This window comes from Macaca fascicularis, chromosome 7 (assembly GCF_037993035.2).
Source record: "Macaca fascicularis isolate 582-1 chromosome 7, T2T-MFA8v1.1".
Lineage (NCBI taxonomy): Eukaryota > Metazoa > Chordata > Mammalia > Primates > Cercopithecidae > Macaca > Macaca fascicularis.
The window spans coordinates 121638172-121656608 of NC_088381.1; the positions used below are offsets into that span (position 1 = coordinate 121638172).

General features: G+C 38.8%; 1 long non-coding RNA gene across 1 annotated transcript in view; it reads right to left on the reverse strand.

Annotated features, from left to right (window-relative positions):
• Positions 1-10708: 10708 nt before the first annotated feature.
• The window catches only part of LOC135971665 (uncharacterized), a 31789-nt gene continuing 24060 nt past the window's right edge, over positions 10709-18437 (reverse strand). The window contains exon 3 of the long non-coding RNA XR_010587916.2: positions 10709-13522. This is a non-coding gene — a long non-coding RNA (uncharacterized lncRNA). The remainder of the gene's footprint in view (positions 13523-18437) is intronic.

The window sequence follows — 18437 nt, forward strand, 5'->3', positions numbered from 1 at the left end:
ATTCCAATATGTTTTGAACAACAAGAACAAGGGATGGGTATTCCCAAAGGGTGGTTTACTATTTTGTGCAACCAGAAAATTTTTGCTGCCAAGCACCAAAGGCATATTCATGAGCGTAACACCAGGAGAGCAGCCAAGGCCCCACTTGAGCTGCTTTTATTGTTTGTCTAAAGTGGATGTTTATCCAAGCAAACTGCATTGTGTTCCAAAAGGAGATTCATCATACTTGTCTTTGTGGTTACATAGCAGGAATCAAACTGATGGGGTGATGGGTGCCTGGGCCAAAGAGAGAGATGCTCCAGATCAGAGATCCCTCTCTTTGCCTGGTCCTTTTCAAGAACAAGAAAATCTTTGGAATGAAAATGTAGTGACTGACCTTAAAGGAACCCATCCCCAGTGTTTGACTTTCAGGGAGTTTTGGACACTTGGGAAACCCAGTTCAGCCACTGGGAACTTTCATGCAGACCACATAGAGTGCAGAACCAGTTTACATTTGTCCAGCAATGTAAAGTCTTCTCAAATTCTCCAGAATTAAATCTCATTTGGGAAGTTTGGGTGATTCTGGAGTACACAGCCCAGATTTCCAAACCCAGCACAAACATGCAAATGGAACATGGCCAAAGCACCCCTAACTGCATCAAGGTTATTGTTAAGTAGTTTCTGAAAGTTAAAGCCATACATTTCTCAAATTTGAGCCAAAATATATTCCTGTCCTTAAAAGTTCATGAGGTTATTTGGGGTGTGACTTCTCAACTAGCCCTAGATTTGAAATTATGATCTTGCCTTTCAGTGCCTCAAATAACACATTAGGTTGTTTCAAATGACCAAATCTGAGTCAAGTGCAGATTTGTTTTTACAGTATTTTACTATGCTGCCCAGGCTGGACTCAACCTCCCAGGTTCAAGATATCCTCCTGCCTCAGGCTTCAGAGTATCTGGTTCTACAGGCATGCACCACTATGCCCAGCTTCAAGTGCAAAGTTTTAAGATATTAGCCTAGTACCAGTCCCTAAGAATATATCCAGGGTGTTCAGTGTGAATGAGCACCCTTCTTTCCTCACTGGGCCCTCACCTTATCTCATCCCAAGCTCCCTCAGAGAAATTAATTTCAAGTACCATCTACCCAAGCTGCTCCTACAACCATTTTGACAGATGACTGTCCCATCCCTTTCTTCTTCTTCCCTGCAGTTCTGGAAAAGGATGATGTCTTTATCTCCAGAAATACTGATCTCTTTAAGTACCTGAATTGAGAATATCTTTCCTCCTCACTAAAGGGAGATTTGCTATAGTCCTATATTCTCTCTCAGGCAGCAACTTTTCCAGTTCTTTCTCCTTGTATCTAGAACATATACTCTTGTCTGTCTATTTTTTTAAGCAGTTATAACTTTGTTATAATTCTCATTTTCACGATCTATCATTTGTTGATACTATGTGCTAAGCTCTTTATGAACTATGTTACTTAATTGTCACAATGATACTATGTTAAATATTACTGTCTTTGCAGACTAACCTTCAAAACTCACTTCCTCGGATGAGTAGTCAAATTCTACTGTCTGGTTACTTCGTGCATTCCTCTTTGTTTACTATGATCTGTTTCTGTTCTGTTCATATTATTCTTCTAAAACCATTCCCACAAATGCCTTCGATAAAGTTGATACATACACACAAACACACACTCTTTTATCCCTGAAGATCCTGGGATTATTTCCCATTCCAATAACCTGTTTCTTCTTGATCACTGCCTTGGAAATCCTGCAAGCCAAAGCCCTTCCTCCTGTACTAACTCTCTTAGGTTGTTTAGTTGCTCTAAGCATTTAGTTATCATCGAAGATGTCTGAATTGACATTCAGGCCTAAAGCACTATCTCAAGCTTCTCTCCAATTTGCTAAGACACTATTTTCCAACGTTCAGACACAAATATCTTTAGTATTTCTATATGGATATCCATTTAGGGAAACATATAAACTATTTATTGAATTCAAGGTTCCATTGCTGCTTAGGAAATATTTAGGATTTTTAAAAAGTGAGCCAATAAAAATTAAGTAAACAAGAGCAAAGATAGTATGCAGACATGGGCCAAAAATTGTAAGGGTGACATTCAAATTATAAAAAATGTTATACCATCTTGTTCTATTGTCAAAAAGGAAGTGGCCCCCCAAATTCCTAAGTATTCCCTTTCTCTCAGTCTTTAAATCTTTCTATTTTACCTATTACATTCAACCTATTACGTCCTCTAACTTCTCAGTATTCCAAACTTGTAACCTTGAAATCCCTCTGTTTTCTTCATTTTTTATATGCAGTCTGTCTCCAAGTTTTGCCAAACATTCTGTAATCATATTTTTCTATATGTCTCTCAATTTGTAAACCCATGGGGAATATTCCAGTAAAAAAAAAAAAAAAAGAAGAAGAAGAAGTAGAACAACTTTCTAACTTATCTCCCAGTAAAAGGTCTTCAAGAGCCATATTAAATTACAAGCCCAGTAAAAGACTCAGCAGAAGTTTGTAGCCACATGGCAACTATTGCTCCCTCCTCCATTTTCTTTGCCATGGAAGCTGGGAGAATGCCATTTACAGAAACACTTTATAGCTAGGGAGAGAAGTTTACAGGGGTAGGCTGTCTCAAACTTCCAGCAGTCATATCAGGACGAGTCACACTGCCTTTCTTTCCCAAAGGCTTGCCCTCAGCTTGTTGCCGACTCCTGCTCTATCATCATGCCTGTATCCATAATCACTTCCCTGGGTGGCCTTTCACAGCCAGCTCCTCCTCCACTATCCGCTATGATGTTTAGTCTGCTACTTCCCCTTGTCAGTTCTGCCAGACCCAACCCTCTACTAACCTATGTAATCACAACCTGTGGAACTCCCAAGTTACTGGAGTCCACTCTTCTAAAGTTGTTCCCTTCGTCCCATGCTGATTTCTCAAGTTGACATCATTTCTCTTACAGTTCTCAGATGAGGCTCTTGCTACCTGAGTCTCCTCCAATGCTCTCCCCGTCCTTGTCTAGAGCTTCAAACCATAATTTGTTTCCCTAATCACTCAGCAAACTCTCCTATTGAAGTCTACCATATTCTGTTATACCATCCTCTTTACTAATTTCAGATTTCTACCATTCTCCTCACATGCTTTCATGCTACTAAGAGGTTCCAGCACCTGGTGGAATGTTTTCTTCACCTTATGTGAGGCCACTGGCCTTGTTACCTGTAATATGCAGCACCATGTGCTTTTCTTACCTTTCTTAATTTCATCTCTCTGTCACTTGACAGAGGTGACTCTAATCCAGTCCTTGAATCCAAGTCCTCCTTTGTTTTTGTGACACTCATCATTCTGATCCTTCCTTTTTCATGCTGACCACTTCTTTTTGTTCTCCTTTTCTAGTTCTTTCTGCTCTGTTCCTTAAATTCATGTGTACTCCAGGATTCTGCCTTCATTTCCTTTTTTTCTTTTTTTTTGTCTTTACACTTTAGAAATATCTATTCTAATAAACCTAACCATTAATTCTACACTAACTCTGTAGTTCTGACACTTTATCAAGGCTCGGTGGCCAGTTCCACCTACATGTGTTTTTGGCATCTCAATATGTCATCAATTCCTCTTATTTCTGTTACTGGCAAAAATATTTTTCCAGTCATCCAAGTTGAAAACCTGACAATTATTACTGCATGCCCCTTTTCAATCCTGAGCCACATCTATTAGTCCCTACTAATTTTTTGTTCTGTTTTACCCTTTCAACTGGTTTCATTCTTTTTATTTGTGTCCTTAAAATGTGAATACCAAGTAACTGGCAAGATGGCCAAATAGGAACAGCTCCAGTCTGCAACTCCCAGTGAGATCAGCACAAAAGGCGGGTGATTTCTGCATTTCCAACTGAGGTACCCAGCTCAGCTCACTGGGACTGGTTAGAGAGTGGGTGCAGCCCACAGAAGGTGAGCTGAAGCAGGGTGGGGCATCACCTTACCCGAGGAAGGGCAAGGGGTCAGGGAACTCCCTCCACTAGCCAAGGGAAGCCTTGAGGGACTGTGCCATGAGGAATGGTGCACTCCAGCCCAGATACTACACTTTTCCCACGCTCTCTGCAGCCTGCAAACCAGGAGATTCCCTCAGGTGCCTACGCCACCAGAGCCATGGGTTTTAAGCACAAAACTGGGTGGTCGTTTGGGCAGACATTGAGCTAACTACAGGAGTTTTGTTTTGTTTTGTTTCATATTCTGGTGGCACCTGGAATGCCAGTGAGACAGAACCATTCACTCCTCTGGAAAGGGAGCTGAAGTCAGGGAATCAAGTGGTCTAGTTCAGCAGATCCCACCCCCATGGAGCCCAGCAAGCTAAGTTAACTGGCTTGAAATTCTTGCTGCCAGCACAGCAGTCTGAAGTCAACCTGGGATGCTCAAGCTTGGTGGGGCGAGGGGCATCCACCATTACTGAGGCTTGAGTAGGCAGTTTTCCCCTCACAGTGTAACAAAGTAAACAAAGCCACAGGGATGTTTCAACTGGGCAGAGCCCACCACAGCTTGGCAAAGTCGCTGTAGCCAGACTGCCTCTCCAGATACCTCCTCTCTGGACAGGGCATCTCTGAAAGAAAGGCAGCAGCTCCACTCAGGGGCTTATAGATAAAATTCCCATCTCCCTGGGACAGAGCACCTGGGGTAAGGTGTGGCTGTGGACGCAGCTTCAGCAGACTTAAATATTCCCGCCTGCTGGCTCGGAAGAGAGCAGCGGATCTCCCAGTGCAGCGCTTGAACTCTGCTAAGAGATAGACTGCCTCCTCAAGTGGGTCCCTGACCCCTGCACCTCCTTACTGGGAGACATCTCTCAGCAGGGGTCTATAGACACCTCATAAGGCAGAGCTCTGGCTGGCATCTGGTGGGTGCCCCTATGGGATGAATCTTCCAGAGACAGGAACAGACAGCAATCTTTCCTGTTCTGCAGCCTCCGCTGGTAATACTCAGGCAAACAGGGTCTGGAGTGGACCTCCAGCAAACTCCAACAGACCTGCAGCAAAAGGGCCTGACTATTAGAAGGGAAACTAACAAACAGAAAGGAAAAGCATCAACATCAACAAAAAGGACATCCACACAGAAACCCCATCCAAAGGTCACTAACATCAAAGACCAAAGGTAGATAAATCCACAAAGATGAGGAAAAACCAGTGCACAGTGGCTGAAAATTCCAAAAACCAGAATGCCTCTTCTCCTCCAAAGGATCACAACTCCTTGCCAGCAAGGGAACAAAACTGGACAGAGAATGAGTTTGACAAATTGACAGAAGTAGGCTTCAGAAGGTGGGTAATAAAATCCTCCGAGCTAAAGGAGCATGTTCTAACCCAATGCAAGGAAGCTAAGAACCTTGAAAAAAGGTTAGAGAAATTGCTAACTAGAATAACCAGTGTAGAGAAGAATGTAAGTGACTTGACGGAGCTCAAAAACACAGCATGAGAACTTTATGAAGCATACACAGTATGAATAGCTGAATCCATCAAGAAGAAAGGATATCAGAGACTGAAGATCAATTTAATGAAATAAAGCATCAAGACAAGATTAGAGAAAAAAGAATGAGAAGGAATGAACAAAACCTCCAAGAAATATGTGATTATGTGAAAAGATAAAACCTATGTTTGACTGGTGTACCTGAAAGTGACAGAGAGAATGGAACCAAGTTGGAAAACACTCTTCAGGATATTATCCAGGAGAACTTCCCCAACCTAGCAAGACAGCCCAACATTCAAATACAGGAAATACAGAGAACACCACAAAGATACTCCTCGAGAAGAGCAACCCCAAGACACATAATCATCAGATTCACCAAGGCTGAAATGAAGGAAAAAATGTTAAGGGCAGCCAGAGAAAAAGGTTGGGCTACCCACAAAGGGAAGCCCATCAGACTAACAGTGGATCTCTCTGCAGAAACCCTACAAGCCAGAAGAGAGTGGGGGCCAATATTCAACATTTTAAAGAAAAGAATTTTCAACCCAGAATTTCATATCCAGCCAAACTAAGCTCCATAAGTGAAGGAAAAATAAAATCCTTTACAGACAAGCAAATGCTGAGAGAGTTCATCACCACCAGGGCTGCCTTACAAGAGTTCCTGAAGGAAGCACTAAATATGGAAAGGAAAAACTGGTACCAGCCACTGCAAAAACATACCAAATTGTAAAGACCATTGACACTATGAAGAAACTGCATCAACTAGTGGGCAAAATAACCAGCTAGCATCATAATGACAGGATCAAATTCACATATAACAATATTAACCTAAATGTAAACAGGCTAAATGCCCCAATTAAAAGACCCAGACTGGCAAATTGGATAGAGTCAAGACCCAATGGAGTGCTGTATTCAGGAGACCCATCTCATGTGCAAAGACACACATAGGCTCAAAATAAAGGGAAGGAGGAATATTTACCAAGCAAATTAAAAGCAAAAAAAAAAAAAAAAAAAAAAGGCAGAGGTTGCAATCCTAGTCTCTGATAAAACAGACTTTAAACCAACAAATCAAAAAAGACAAAGAAGGGCATTACATAATGATAACGGGATCAATGCAACAAGAAGAGCTAACTATCCTAAATATATATGCGCCCAATACAGGATCACCCAGATTCCTAAGGCAAGTTCTTAGAAACCTACAAAGAGACTTAGACCCCCACACAATAAAAGTGGGAGCTTTAACACCCCACTGTCAATATTAGACAGATCAACGAGACAGAAAACTAACAAGGATATCCAGGACTTGAACTTGGCTCTGGACCAAGTGGACCTAATAGACTTCTACAGAACTCTCCACCCAAAATCAACAGAATATACATTCTTCTCAGCACTACATCACACTTATTGTAAAATTGACCACATAATTGGAAGTAAAACACTCCTCATCAAATGCAAAAGAACGGAAATCATAACAAACAGTCTCTCAGACCACAGTGCAATCAAATTAGAACTCAGGATTAAGAAACTCACTCAAAATCACACAACTACATGGAAACTGAACAACCTGCTCCTGAATGACTACTGGGTAAATAACGAAATGAAGGCAGAAGTAAATAAGTTCTTTGAAACCAATGAGAAAAAAGACACAACGTCCCAAAATCTCTGGGACACAGCTAAAGCAGTGTTTAGAGGGACATTTATAGCACTAATCACACACAAGAGAAGGGAGGAAAGATCTAAAACCAACACCCTAATATCACAATTAGAAGAATTAGAGAAGCAAGAGCAAACAAATTCAAAAGCTAGGAGAAGACAAGAAATAACTAAGATCAGAGCAGAACTGAAGAAGATAGGGATATGAAAAACCCTTCAAAAAAATCAATGAATACAGAAGCTGGTTTTTTGAAAATATTAACAAACTAGATAGACCACTAGCCAGACTAATATAGAAGAAAAGAGAGAAGAATCAAATAGACACAATAAAAAATGATAAAGGGAATATCACCACTGATCTTGCAGAAATACAAACTACTATCAGAGAATACCATAAACACCTCTATGCAAATAAACTAGAAAATCTAGAAGAAATGGATAAATTCCTGGACACATACACCCTACCAAGACTAAACCAGGGAGAAGTGAAATCCCTCAATAGAGCAATAACAAGTTCTGAAATTGAGGCAGTAATTAATAGCCTAGCAACCAAAAAAAAGCCCGGGACCAGACAGATTCACAGCCAAAGTCTACCAGAGGTACAAAGAGGTACCATTTCTTCTGAAACAATTCCAAAGATTAGAAAAAGAGGGTCTCCTCCCTAATTCATTTTATGAGGCCAACATCATCCTGATACCAAAACCTGGGAGAGACAAAACAAAACAAGAAAATTTCAGGCCAATATCCCTAATGAATATCAATGTGAAAACCCTCAATAAAATACTGGCAAACTGAATCCAGCAGCACATCGCAAAGCTTATCCACCACGATCAAGTTGGCTTCATCCCTGGGATGCAAGGCTGGTTTAACATAGGCAAATCAATAAACATAATCCATCACATAAAGAGAACCAATGACAAAAACCAGATGATTATCTCAATAGATGCAGAAAAGGCCTTTGATAAAATTCAACACCCCCATGCTAAAAACTCTCAATAAACTAGGTATCAAAGGAACGTATCTCAAAATAATAAGAGCTATTTATAACAAACCCACAGCCAATATCATACTGAATGGAAGCATTCCCTTTGAAAACTGGCACAAGACAAGGACGTCCTCTCTCACCACTCCTATTCAACATAGTATTGGATATCCTGACCAGGACAATCAGGCAAGATAAATAAAGGGTATTCAAATAAGAAAAGAGGAAGTCAAATTGTCTCTGTTTACAGATGACCTGACTGTATATTTAGAAAACCCCATTGTCTCAGCCCAAAATATCCTTACGCTGATAAGCAACTTCAGCAAAGTCTCAAGATACAAAATCAATGTGCAAAAATCACAAGTGTTCCTACACAGCAATAATAGACAAACAGAGAGCCAAATCATGAGTGAAATCCCATTGCTCAAGGAAATAAGAGAGGATACAAACAAATGGAAAGACATTCCATGCTCAGTGATAGAAAGAATCAATATTGTGAAAATGGCCATACTGCCCAAAGTAATTTACAGATACAATGCTATCTGCATCAAGCTACCATTAACTTTCTTCACAGAATTTGAAAAAACTACTTCAAATTTCATATGGAGCCAAAAAGGAGCCCATATAGCCAAAACAATCCTAAGCAAAAAGAACAAAGCTGGAGGCATCACGTTACCTGACTTCAGACTATACTACAAGGCTACAGTAACCAAAACAGCATGGTACTGGCACCAAAATAGATATATAGACCAATGGAATTGAACAGAGGCCTCAGAAATAACACCACACATCTACAACCATCTGATCTTTGACAAACCTGACAAAAACAAGCAATGGGGAAAGGATTCTCTATTTCATAAATGATGTTGGGAAAACTGGCTAGCTATATGCAGAAAACCGAAACTGGACCCCTTCCTTACACCTTATAGAAAAATTAACTCAAGATGGATTAAAGACTTAAATATAAGACCTAAAACCATAAAAACTCCAGAAGAATATACCAAAAAAAAAAAAAAAAAAGCCCATCAAAAAGTGGGCCAAGGATATGAACAGACACTTGTCAAAATAAAACATTTATGTGGCCAAGAAACATATGAAGAAAAGTTCATCATCACTGGTCATTAGAGAAATGAAAATCAAAACCACAATGAGATACCATCTCACGCCAGTTAGAATGGTGATCGTTAAAAAGTCAGGAAACAACAGATGCTGTAGAGAGTGTGGAGAAATAGGAATGCTTTTACACTGTTGGTGGGCGTGTAAATTAGTTCAACCTTTGTGGAAGATAGTGTGGAGATTCCTCAAGGATCTAGATCCAGAAATATCATTTAACCCAGCAATCCCATGACTAGGTGTATACCCAAAGGATTATAAATCATTCTACTATGAAGACACATGCACACATATGTTTATTGCAGCACTATTCACAATAGCGAAGACTTGGAACCAACCCAAATGCCCATCAATGACAGACTGGATAAAGAAAATGTGGCACATATACAGCATGGAATACTATGGAGTCATAATAAAGGATGAGTTCATGTCCTTTGCAAGGACATAGACGAAGCTGGAAACCATCATTCTCAGCAAACTGGCACAGGAACAGAAAACCAAATACCTCATGTTCTCACTCGTCAGTGGGAGTTGAACAATGAGAACACGTGGGCACAGGGAGGGAACTATCACACACCAGGGCCTGTCAGGGGGTGGGGGGTTAGGGGAGGGATAGCATTAGGATAAATACCTAATGTAGATGATGGATTGATGGGTGCAGCAAACCACCATGGCACATGTATACCTATGCAACAAATCTGCACGTTCCGCAAATGTATCCCAGAAGTTAAGGTACAATTTTAAAACGTGTAAAATAAATAAAATGTGAATGCCATTATTATCATTTTAGAAGTAAAGGCTTGGATGGTAAGTAAAGGCTTGGACTTTACCAGCGTTAGAAATCTGGTGCATCATAAGGGCAGGATTAAAGTCCAGGCCAGTTTTAGGCCAGAATCTGATCTTTTCCTCTCATCAAAGGGCTTCTTAGAAAATAGCAACATTGTTACATAAAATAAGAACAATATCAAAATATGGACAATTGGAAATAAATATTTCCACTTTTATAATTCTGTCCTTTTTTATAATAGATCATATTAATTAACTGAGTCCTTATTTCCAAATGTCAACTCTCATAAACATATGTAAATTACAAAAGCAAGTTAGGGTGAGGTCGAAGAAAATCAACTTTAGAATGAAGCTTGCCATGGGTTCTACTCCCAATTCCACACTCTAATGGTGTCAATTTTGGTGTAACCTTTGGCAAGTTGCCCAATCTCTCTGTTCCTTGCTTTCTTTGTCTGCAATAGCTGGGCTCACCTTCTGCAGTAATTGTGAGGCATCCATGAAATCTAATGTGGGCAAAGCACTTGACATATACTACGTGCTCAAAAGAAGTGATGTGACACAAAGCATATGTTTAGCCAGCTTTGGGTGTGTAGGAGAGGAAGATGTATTGCATCTTCTGGACTTTCACAGGTGGGAGGTACCTATGAACAAGGAGGGGCCCTGGACGACACACAGATATGGATATTCCAAATGTAGGAAACGGGAAGGTACCTAAACTTATTGATCAGCAATACCAATATTTGACTCCGATATATGATATATAGGTCTATTTATTCACAGTATAGAGCCAGGCATATAAATAAGATATACTCAATATGTTAAATCTAAGTGCCTTCTGACTACTAAAATGATTAAATGCCAGTGCCTGACTACATTCTATGACTTAAGCTTCGGATCTCCAAAGTAGTTACAAATAATTAGATCTAATTCAAATTCACCTAGTCATATGAGTATGTGAAAAGTATAATGTAATTTCACAGCCTAAGTGCTATCCTCCCCTCTAAGCCAAACCTTAGTCTGAATCTTTGATGCCCTATTTCATCACTTCCATCCAAATTGGATGACTGTTCACTACTCTCCAATGGCCTTCGGGTCTTCCCCAGCACTCACCTTCTATCAACATCATTTTCCATCACTGTAGCTATCCATCTTACTTATCCTTATAAATACAGATCCTTTTATTTACCACCCAATAATTTTTCTCATTTCCCTTTCCATTAGGTTTAAATGCCTACAAACTACCAACTCCTATTCATCAACTCCTTTTTTACTTTTCTGTATAGCCGCTGCTTTGTTTTAACTAACCTTCTCATTAGTCCTTTTGAACTTTTCCTTAACTGTTTATAAATAATACCTCCTATGTGACCTATTCCACAACAAATCACCCAATCTGACTTCTCTCCATTGAAAACCTGAAAATTCCTCTTCGTCTACAAAGTCCTCCAGGGTTAAACCACAAATAATAATAATAATAATAATAATAATAATACTTTTTCTTTAACCCAATAACTTACTCATATATTCATCCACCTGAAATTAAAAACAGTTCACTCAGCAAGTTATCTAAATATTCATTTTTTTAAATTACTAGACTTTCCACTTTACTGTCAAGTCTATTAATCTCTGCTATTTTTTTGTTCTCATTTTACCCTTTCAACTGATCTCTTTTATTTTCATTCACGTCATTCATTCGTGTCATACCATTTCTTACTTGTTGTACTCTACATCTGTCCTGTTATAAAATTATTTGGGGTGACTATAATCTACCTTAGGCAGTGAACATCTAAAGTATTGTTTCTTAACTAGTACCTCCTAACTCTAAGAGGCATGATATCATCCTCAGAGAGAAATATTCACTTCTGCCAACTTCTGAGTAGGGACTTGGGGTGCGTAGATGATGCAGTGTAGACATGGCAGGAAACAGAGATGTCACAAAGTAAAATGACATCTAAATACACTGTATATGCCTGAACATTAGGCAAAGCTTCCTCAAAACATTACCTTTTAAAACACAGTCACTTCATATTTGAGCCTTTGCCATATATCTCATAGCATGTGGATGCCTTTTCAAGGACTTTATTATGAACAATAAATGCCATTGGATGGAGATTCATTAAGCAAAACAGATATCAATTCTAGGTTTGGAAGTTTGTGGAAGTATTATAATGTGACCAGATTTTCAAAAGGAGAAAAGTTACTATAGACTGAGTTATTAATCCTAGGTCTTTGACAATTCTATACATTAGATATCATGTTGATGAGACTTTCAGGATTCACTTAAATAGTTATATTAAAGGGATCACAGGGTGATTTTATTTTTTAAGAAAAAATATAATTTTAATACTATACACATGGGTAGATGTGGCTGGGCTAAATTTCCAGAAACAGTATTACACATTCAGATTCAAAAAATGAAATAGAAGTAAAGGCAACAGTCTTTAGAAAACTGTATTAAGCAATTTGAAAAACAGCTCTCAGAATGACAAAAGCTCTGATGCTTCTTGCCTGTCTCCACCATGCACATGAAGAGTTCAAATAAAAATGATCTTGTCAAATGTGAACTCAAAAAATTCGTTCTAAAATACTACATCATTACACAGAAGATGGGATTTTAATCATATGAGATTAAATTAATACACTAAATATCATAAGTAAATATTTAACTCAACAATATCCATTACTCTTACCATATTAAGCTAGCCAAAAGGCTTTTTTGGGGATTATATCATGAGAAAAATGGTGTCTCACTATATCTTAAGGTTGGCCTTACTTTCGGGCACCCATGGGGAGCATGATTACACATAATGTGGGCGGGGGTGGAAGGCTTGGAACGGACAGACAGCTGGACGAGGGGCTGGCTCAGGAAAAAAGAATGGTGACATATTTTCTTATTTTTTCACAGCAAGGTCACAAGTGTGTCCTGTACTAAGAAATACTGGGACACTCTGGTCTAGAAGACAAGAACTGATTCACTTGAGCTCATTTTGTTCTATTCTCAGAACGGCTAGTGCTCATGGAATATTATTCATTGATGCTTAGGATGTGCCATGAGACTGTTGACTGTAGTAGCTTTCTAATTTGTTACATAACAAAAGAATGGAATCTGAAAAACACAAAAGATGGAGAAACGTTCAGTATAGTAAAATCATATGTGATACATATTTAACCCTCTTTACAAGTTTCTCTAGCTAGTTCTTTAAACCCACTGTTGGGCTTTTACCCAGATAAAAGTCCTTTTGTTGAACAATTTCAATGTATAGTCACATTTTGAATTGTTGCCAGGTAAAATTCTTGCATTAGGCTCCATGGCTGTCTGTTCCACCAAGACAAATAAGAACTGGCCCAACTCCTCATGTGAGTACATTGTTCACGGTGCTGAGCAGTGATTTTCCATATCTGACTGTCTTTGTGTTCACCCCAGGAGGAAGGGTGAGCCTGGTGTATTGAGTTCTCATTTCTCACAAAGCAGCAACATCTGGAGGGCTGAGCAGTTTGTTGGCAGGTCCAGCCCGAAGGAATTCGGCCATGGTTCCGATTGGCGCTTATCAGTAGGTGTCACTAAAGACAGCTTCAGAGACAGAAAAATAAATAGGCCAATTAAGCAATGCCAAGAACAAACCATTTTATAGTCATCTCTGCTCTCTTTATTGTTATTCCAACTGCAGAAGTTTCAAGACTCTAATTATTCCCTGGCTTTTTCCCCGCCACTGCAAATGAACATTTTTCCATTTTCCAAGTACCTCCCTTTAGATTTTAGAGAGTGAGACATTTAATTAATAAACATTTTGTGGTGCCTGATGTAGTGGGTTAGCAAAATGAAAACAGATGAAGAAGATTAATTCTAACACTTTATTGCAGTGAAGCTCCAGCCACTGCTCATCTGCAAACTGGCTGATTCATGCCTCACCAGCTCCTTTCTCTCTGCAATATGAGACACTCAGCATATTAGGGAGCATGAGTGCATCTCACCCGGCCATGTTTTTGTGTCCCCAGAGGATGCAAGCATAGAAACTTTGGTGTGAGACCACATATTTCTGAGACGCTCGGAGGGGGATCTTCCAGGCTACTTCCAGGAGAGGGGCCAGACTTGTCTACAGTGGTCATTCACGGTCAATGAAGCTCATTGGCTTTATTTTTGGTGACTAAGGTTTTTCTACCTGCAAAGACAAAAACTCAGTGGGGAACTCTAAATTTGATCTCCAAATCCAAGCGACACCACAAAACTAAGCATAGTTTAAATGAGAAAAACAAGTTGGGAAACATTCAAATAGATGGACTTAATTGGTAAAATAAGCTGCGGACAATACTTGGGCATGGGTCCCAGTACCAGCACATTTGTAGCACATGGCAGATGCCCCAGGCAATGTTGATGAAATGAATGAGGGATCTGCCAACTTAGAATATCAATAAACTGTTCTATAGGGATCATAGATAGCTATGTGATAGAGGCTATATATATGATCCTTACAGAACAGTTTATTGATATTCTAAGTTGAACAGTAAGTGTGCTACAGAACACTATGTGTGCTAAATTTGCATGCATTTTGGTGGGTGCTTTTTTTCTTTCTAATTTTAAAAATATCCCCACTTCATCTGGTGGGTAGGTTCTTAGGTTTAAAGACCAAACCAAAAATTTTTAATTCCAAATTACTTACAATTACAAATGTAAAGGTAAATGACAACTAATAATAATAATAATAGCAGCTGCCATTCATTGAGTACTTTCTTTGCGCCACACTGTTCTGTGTATTATTTCATGTAATTTCACAGCTCTAAAAAAAAGATGTGATTGGTATCCCCATTCTACATATAAGAAAACTGAGACCTAGCCCTGTTAAGTTATTTGTTCAAGAGGATACAGCTAGAAAATCGTAGAGCCAGGTTTAAGACAAGTCTGTCTGACTCTAAACCTGTTCCCTTAACTGAGTACTTTACAACCTTCTCTTCTAACATGGAATTATTAGTAGTGAATGGCGGGTATATTTGGAGGAGGAAAAATGGAGAGTGAAAGCAAATGAGTGAGGTTTAAATCTATACTGTGAGATTTGTTACTGGGATGTTGGTGTTTAATACATGCTGGGCACAAGAAGGCATTGCTTGTTGTCATGCCTGAGAGTTATTTATATTCACAGCACTGTCGTCTAGCCCCCAAACTTAACAATGAATGGCTAGTGGCCTGAATTTTTACCATGAACCTTCTTCTCTTTGCATCTTTCTGCAATTTTAGACTCCCAAGTCCAAGCTACAAGATGTCATTTTCCTTTGTTGAATATAGTTACCAAATTATACAGGCCACAAATCTATATTTTTTGTTCTCCAAAAAAAAAAATGGTTTTGTGAATTGAAAACTACATACCAGAACGCAGAACCCAGTGGCCACAGGATGTTCCAACATCCACGGTCCCTCTACACAGAACTCACAGAGAATTCTATAATAAAAATGTAAAAAGGCAATATTGCACTCCTATTTTAGGTTGAAAGTTTCAAAATCTAAAGGAGCACATATGCAGCTAAAATCTAACAAAGGTATTTCTCACACATTTTCATAGATTTCATTATTTGAAAACTATCAGAATACTTAGTTTTAAAAGGATTTTTTTTCAGAAATATTGTATCCTCTAGCAAGGCATAACATGTCCACCATCGACATGCTCCACCATGCTTCAAAGAATATTGCTTGTCTATTATCCCAGATAAGGAAGATCCTTATGGAATTTTATTTGTAACAGGATTATGTTCAGAAAACTAGGTTTGGAAGTTAATTCTTCACACCTTTAAGGGTCATCCTGATGTCAAGTAAGAGATGAGTATTTAGTGGGTGATTATCATCCTTTTGTAAAGGTTCATAATATGTTTTATCCAGATGACTCAAAATATAGGGAAGGATTCAATAAGGGTATACCTTGTCAGTCATAACAAAAGAATTTAGAACAGGCTTTGCTAGAAGCTCTGATCCTCAAAGATTCATTTACAAAACCCAGATCTGCAGACATTGAAGTGTCCTATTCATAATTTTTGCCTTCAAGATCAGCATACAATGAAAATAAAAGCAAGACGAGTGTTACAAAAGATTCATCTTGGGAGGAATGAAGGACGATCTCCACTAGAGGCATCAGGAAAGGCTTTTTTGCAGAGGTTGCCTTTGAAATGGTCCTTGAAAGATATGGAGAATTCATTGTTGAAAAGTAAATAAAATGGAACAGCATTAAGCAAGGGTCAAGCAGAAACTGCAGAACATATTGGGAGATGCATATAACTTAGTAAGAATGGGGCTGGAGATTAGGCTCAAATGATGTTGGCTAGAGAGCCCTGAAGGCAGACTGAGAATTCTGTACATAAATAATTAGGCAGAAAGGAGCTATTGAAGTTTGTAAGGCGAAAGTGTAGTCAGATCAATCCCAAGCTTCTGGATAAATCTGACAGCAATGTCTTACATGAGATGCAAAGATGGCAGAAAGGAGTGCAGGCTGTGGATCTGTTAGGTTGCTATTGCAGCAATACAGATATTAGGGCCTGGAAAATGATACATTTTAGTAAATCCTGGAAGATGGAAACACAGAGGTAGAATCTATGTGGAGACTCCCCAATGAATTGCTTGGGGCAGGGTGGGACTGCTTAAGGAAAATAAGGGAGGGAACGAAGGTTTAGAATTGGTGATAGAAAAGATGGTGGCACTGTTATTAGAAATGAGAAAGTCAGGAGGAGAGCAAGCTTTTCCATGGGTAGAAGTCACAGAGTTTAACTTGGATCATAGGTGGTTCAGTTGCCATTAGTACACGCATAGGCATTTTGAATGGGTCTAGAATTTGACCCTGGGGTTATAAACTTGGAATCTTCCACCTCAGCAGTAGCAATAGAAGCCATAGAAGCTAGTCAATCTTCAGGAAATAGTGGATGGAGAAGTTGACCTTGTATGGGCATGGAGGCAAAACACCAGAAGACTGTAACAGAGTATAGAAACAAACAGTACAGTAACAGAAACCTGGATTCAAATCCAGACCCTGTCTCTTAACCATGTGGCCTTCAAGAGTCTTTTTTGAGAATTAAATAAGATATATATGTAAAGTAACAGTAAAAGTTTTTAAAATCCAATTAAAAACTGAGTGAAAGACAGTTGATCCAAGAGAATGTACAGATGGCAAATAAACACATGAAAAGATATTCAAGTTCTTTAGCCACTAGGGAAGTGTTAATTCAAATCACAAAGAGCTAGCACTATGTACCTGTCAGAATGGCTAAAACAAGATATAGCAACAACACCATAAAAGCAGGCAAACTACATCACTTCTATGTTATTACTGGCAGGGATGGACACCCTGGAACACAGTTTGGCAGTTTCTTTAAAAAATACATACAACTACCATGTAACTTTGCAGTTGTACTCCTGGGCATTTATCCCACAGAAATAAACACTTATGTTCACAAATATTCAAACAGCTTTATTCATAATAGCCTAAAACTGGAAACAGCCCAGATGCCCTTTAACAGGTAAATGGTAAGACAAACCATGGTACATCCATATCATGAAATATTACTCAACAATGAAAAGGAACAAACTACTAATACATGAAACAATTTGAATGAATACCCAGAGAATTATGTTGAGTGAACAAAGTCAATCTCAACAAGTTACATACTGTATGATTCCATTTATATAACATGCATGAAATGACAAAATTATAGAAATCAATTAGTGATTGACAGTGATTTCCAGTGGTTAAGAAGAGAGTTGGAATGGGAAGGTTGTGGTTGTAGCTACATAAAAGAGCAAAATAAGAGATGACTGTAGTGATGGAAATCTTCTGTATTTTGCCTGCATTAATGTCACAATCCCGGTTGTGACATTGTATGATAGTTTTGCAAGATATTTCCATTGGAGCAACAGTGATGTATACATGGTATCTCCCTTTCTTACAACTGAATGTAAATCTATAAATATTTCAAAATAAAACATTTAATTACAAAAAACTTAATCTCAGTCATCCTCTCATATTTAGATGAGATTCTGCAGAGAATCACTATATGTTAAATGGCTCTTTGAAAGAGGGGAAGGAAACAGGAAAGAAGGAGGAGAGAAAAGAAGAGAGGGAGGGAAAAAGGGATGGTTGGGAGGGATAGGAGAAATGGAAGAGAAAAAATAGGAACAGATTTTGCAAAAAATTACCAGACCATTCTTCAAAAACTCTGGGCGAAATGGAGGCAGGAAGAATAGCTAGGAGCTTCCAATAGGGTTCTAGGAGGTGAAATATGATATATTTGATAATGGAGAATAAACTGAACCCTTACCAACAAAGAGCATAAACTTACTGAATGTAAACTCAGGAATTCCTCTTGGCATGAAGTCCCTGGAGCGTCCAAGAAAAATTGATGGCCCACGGGGTATAATTTTGCAAATTTAAAAGTTAAAATGAAATCTCCCTATCTGTTCCAGCACATGTGTGTCCTTGCAACATGATATTTATTATGTGAATTGGGCTGATTAC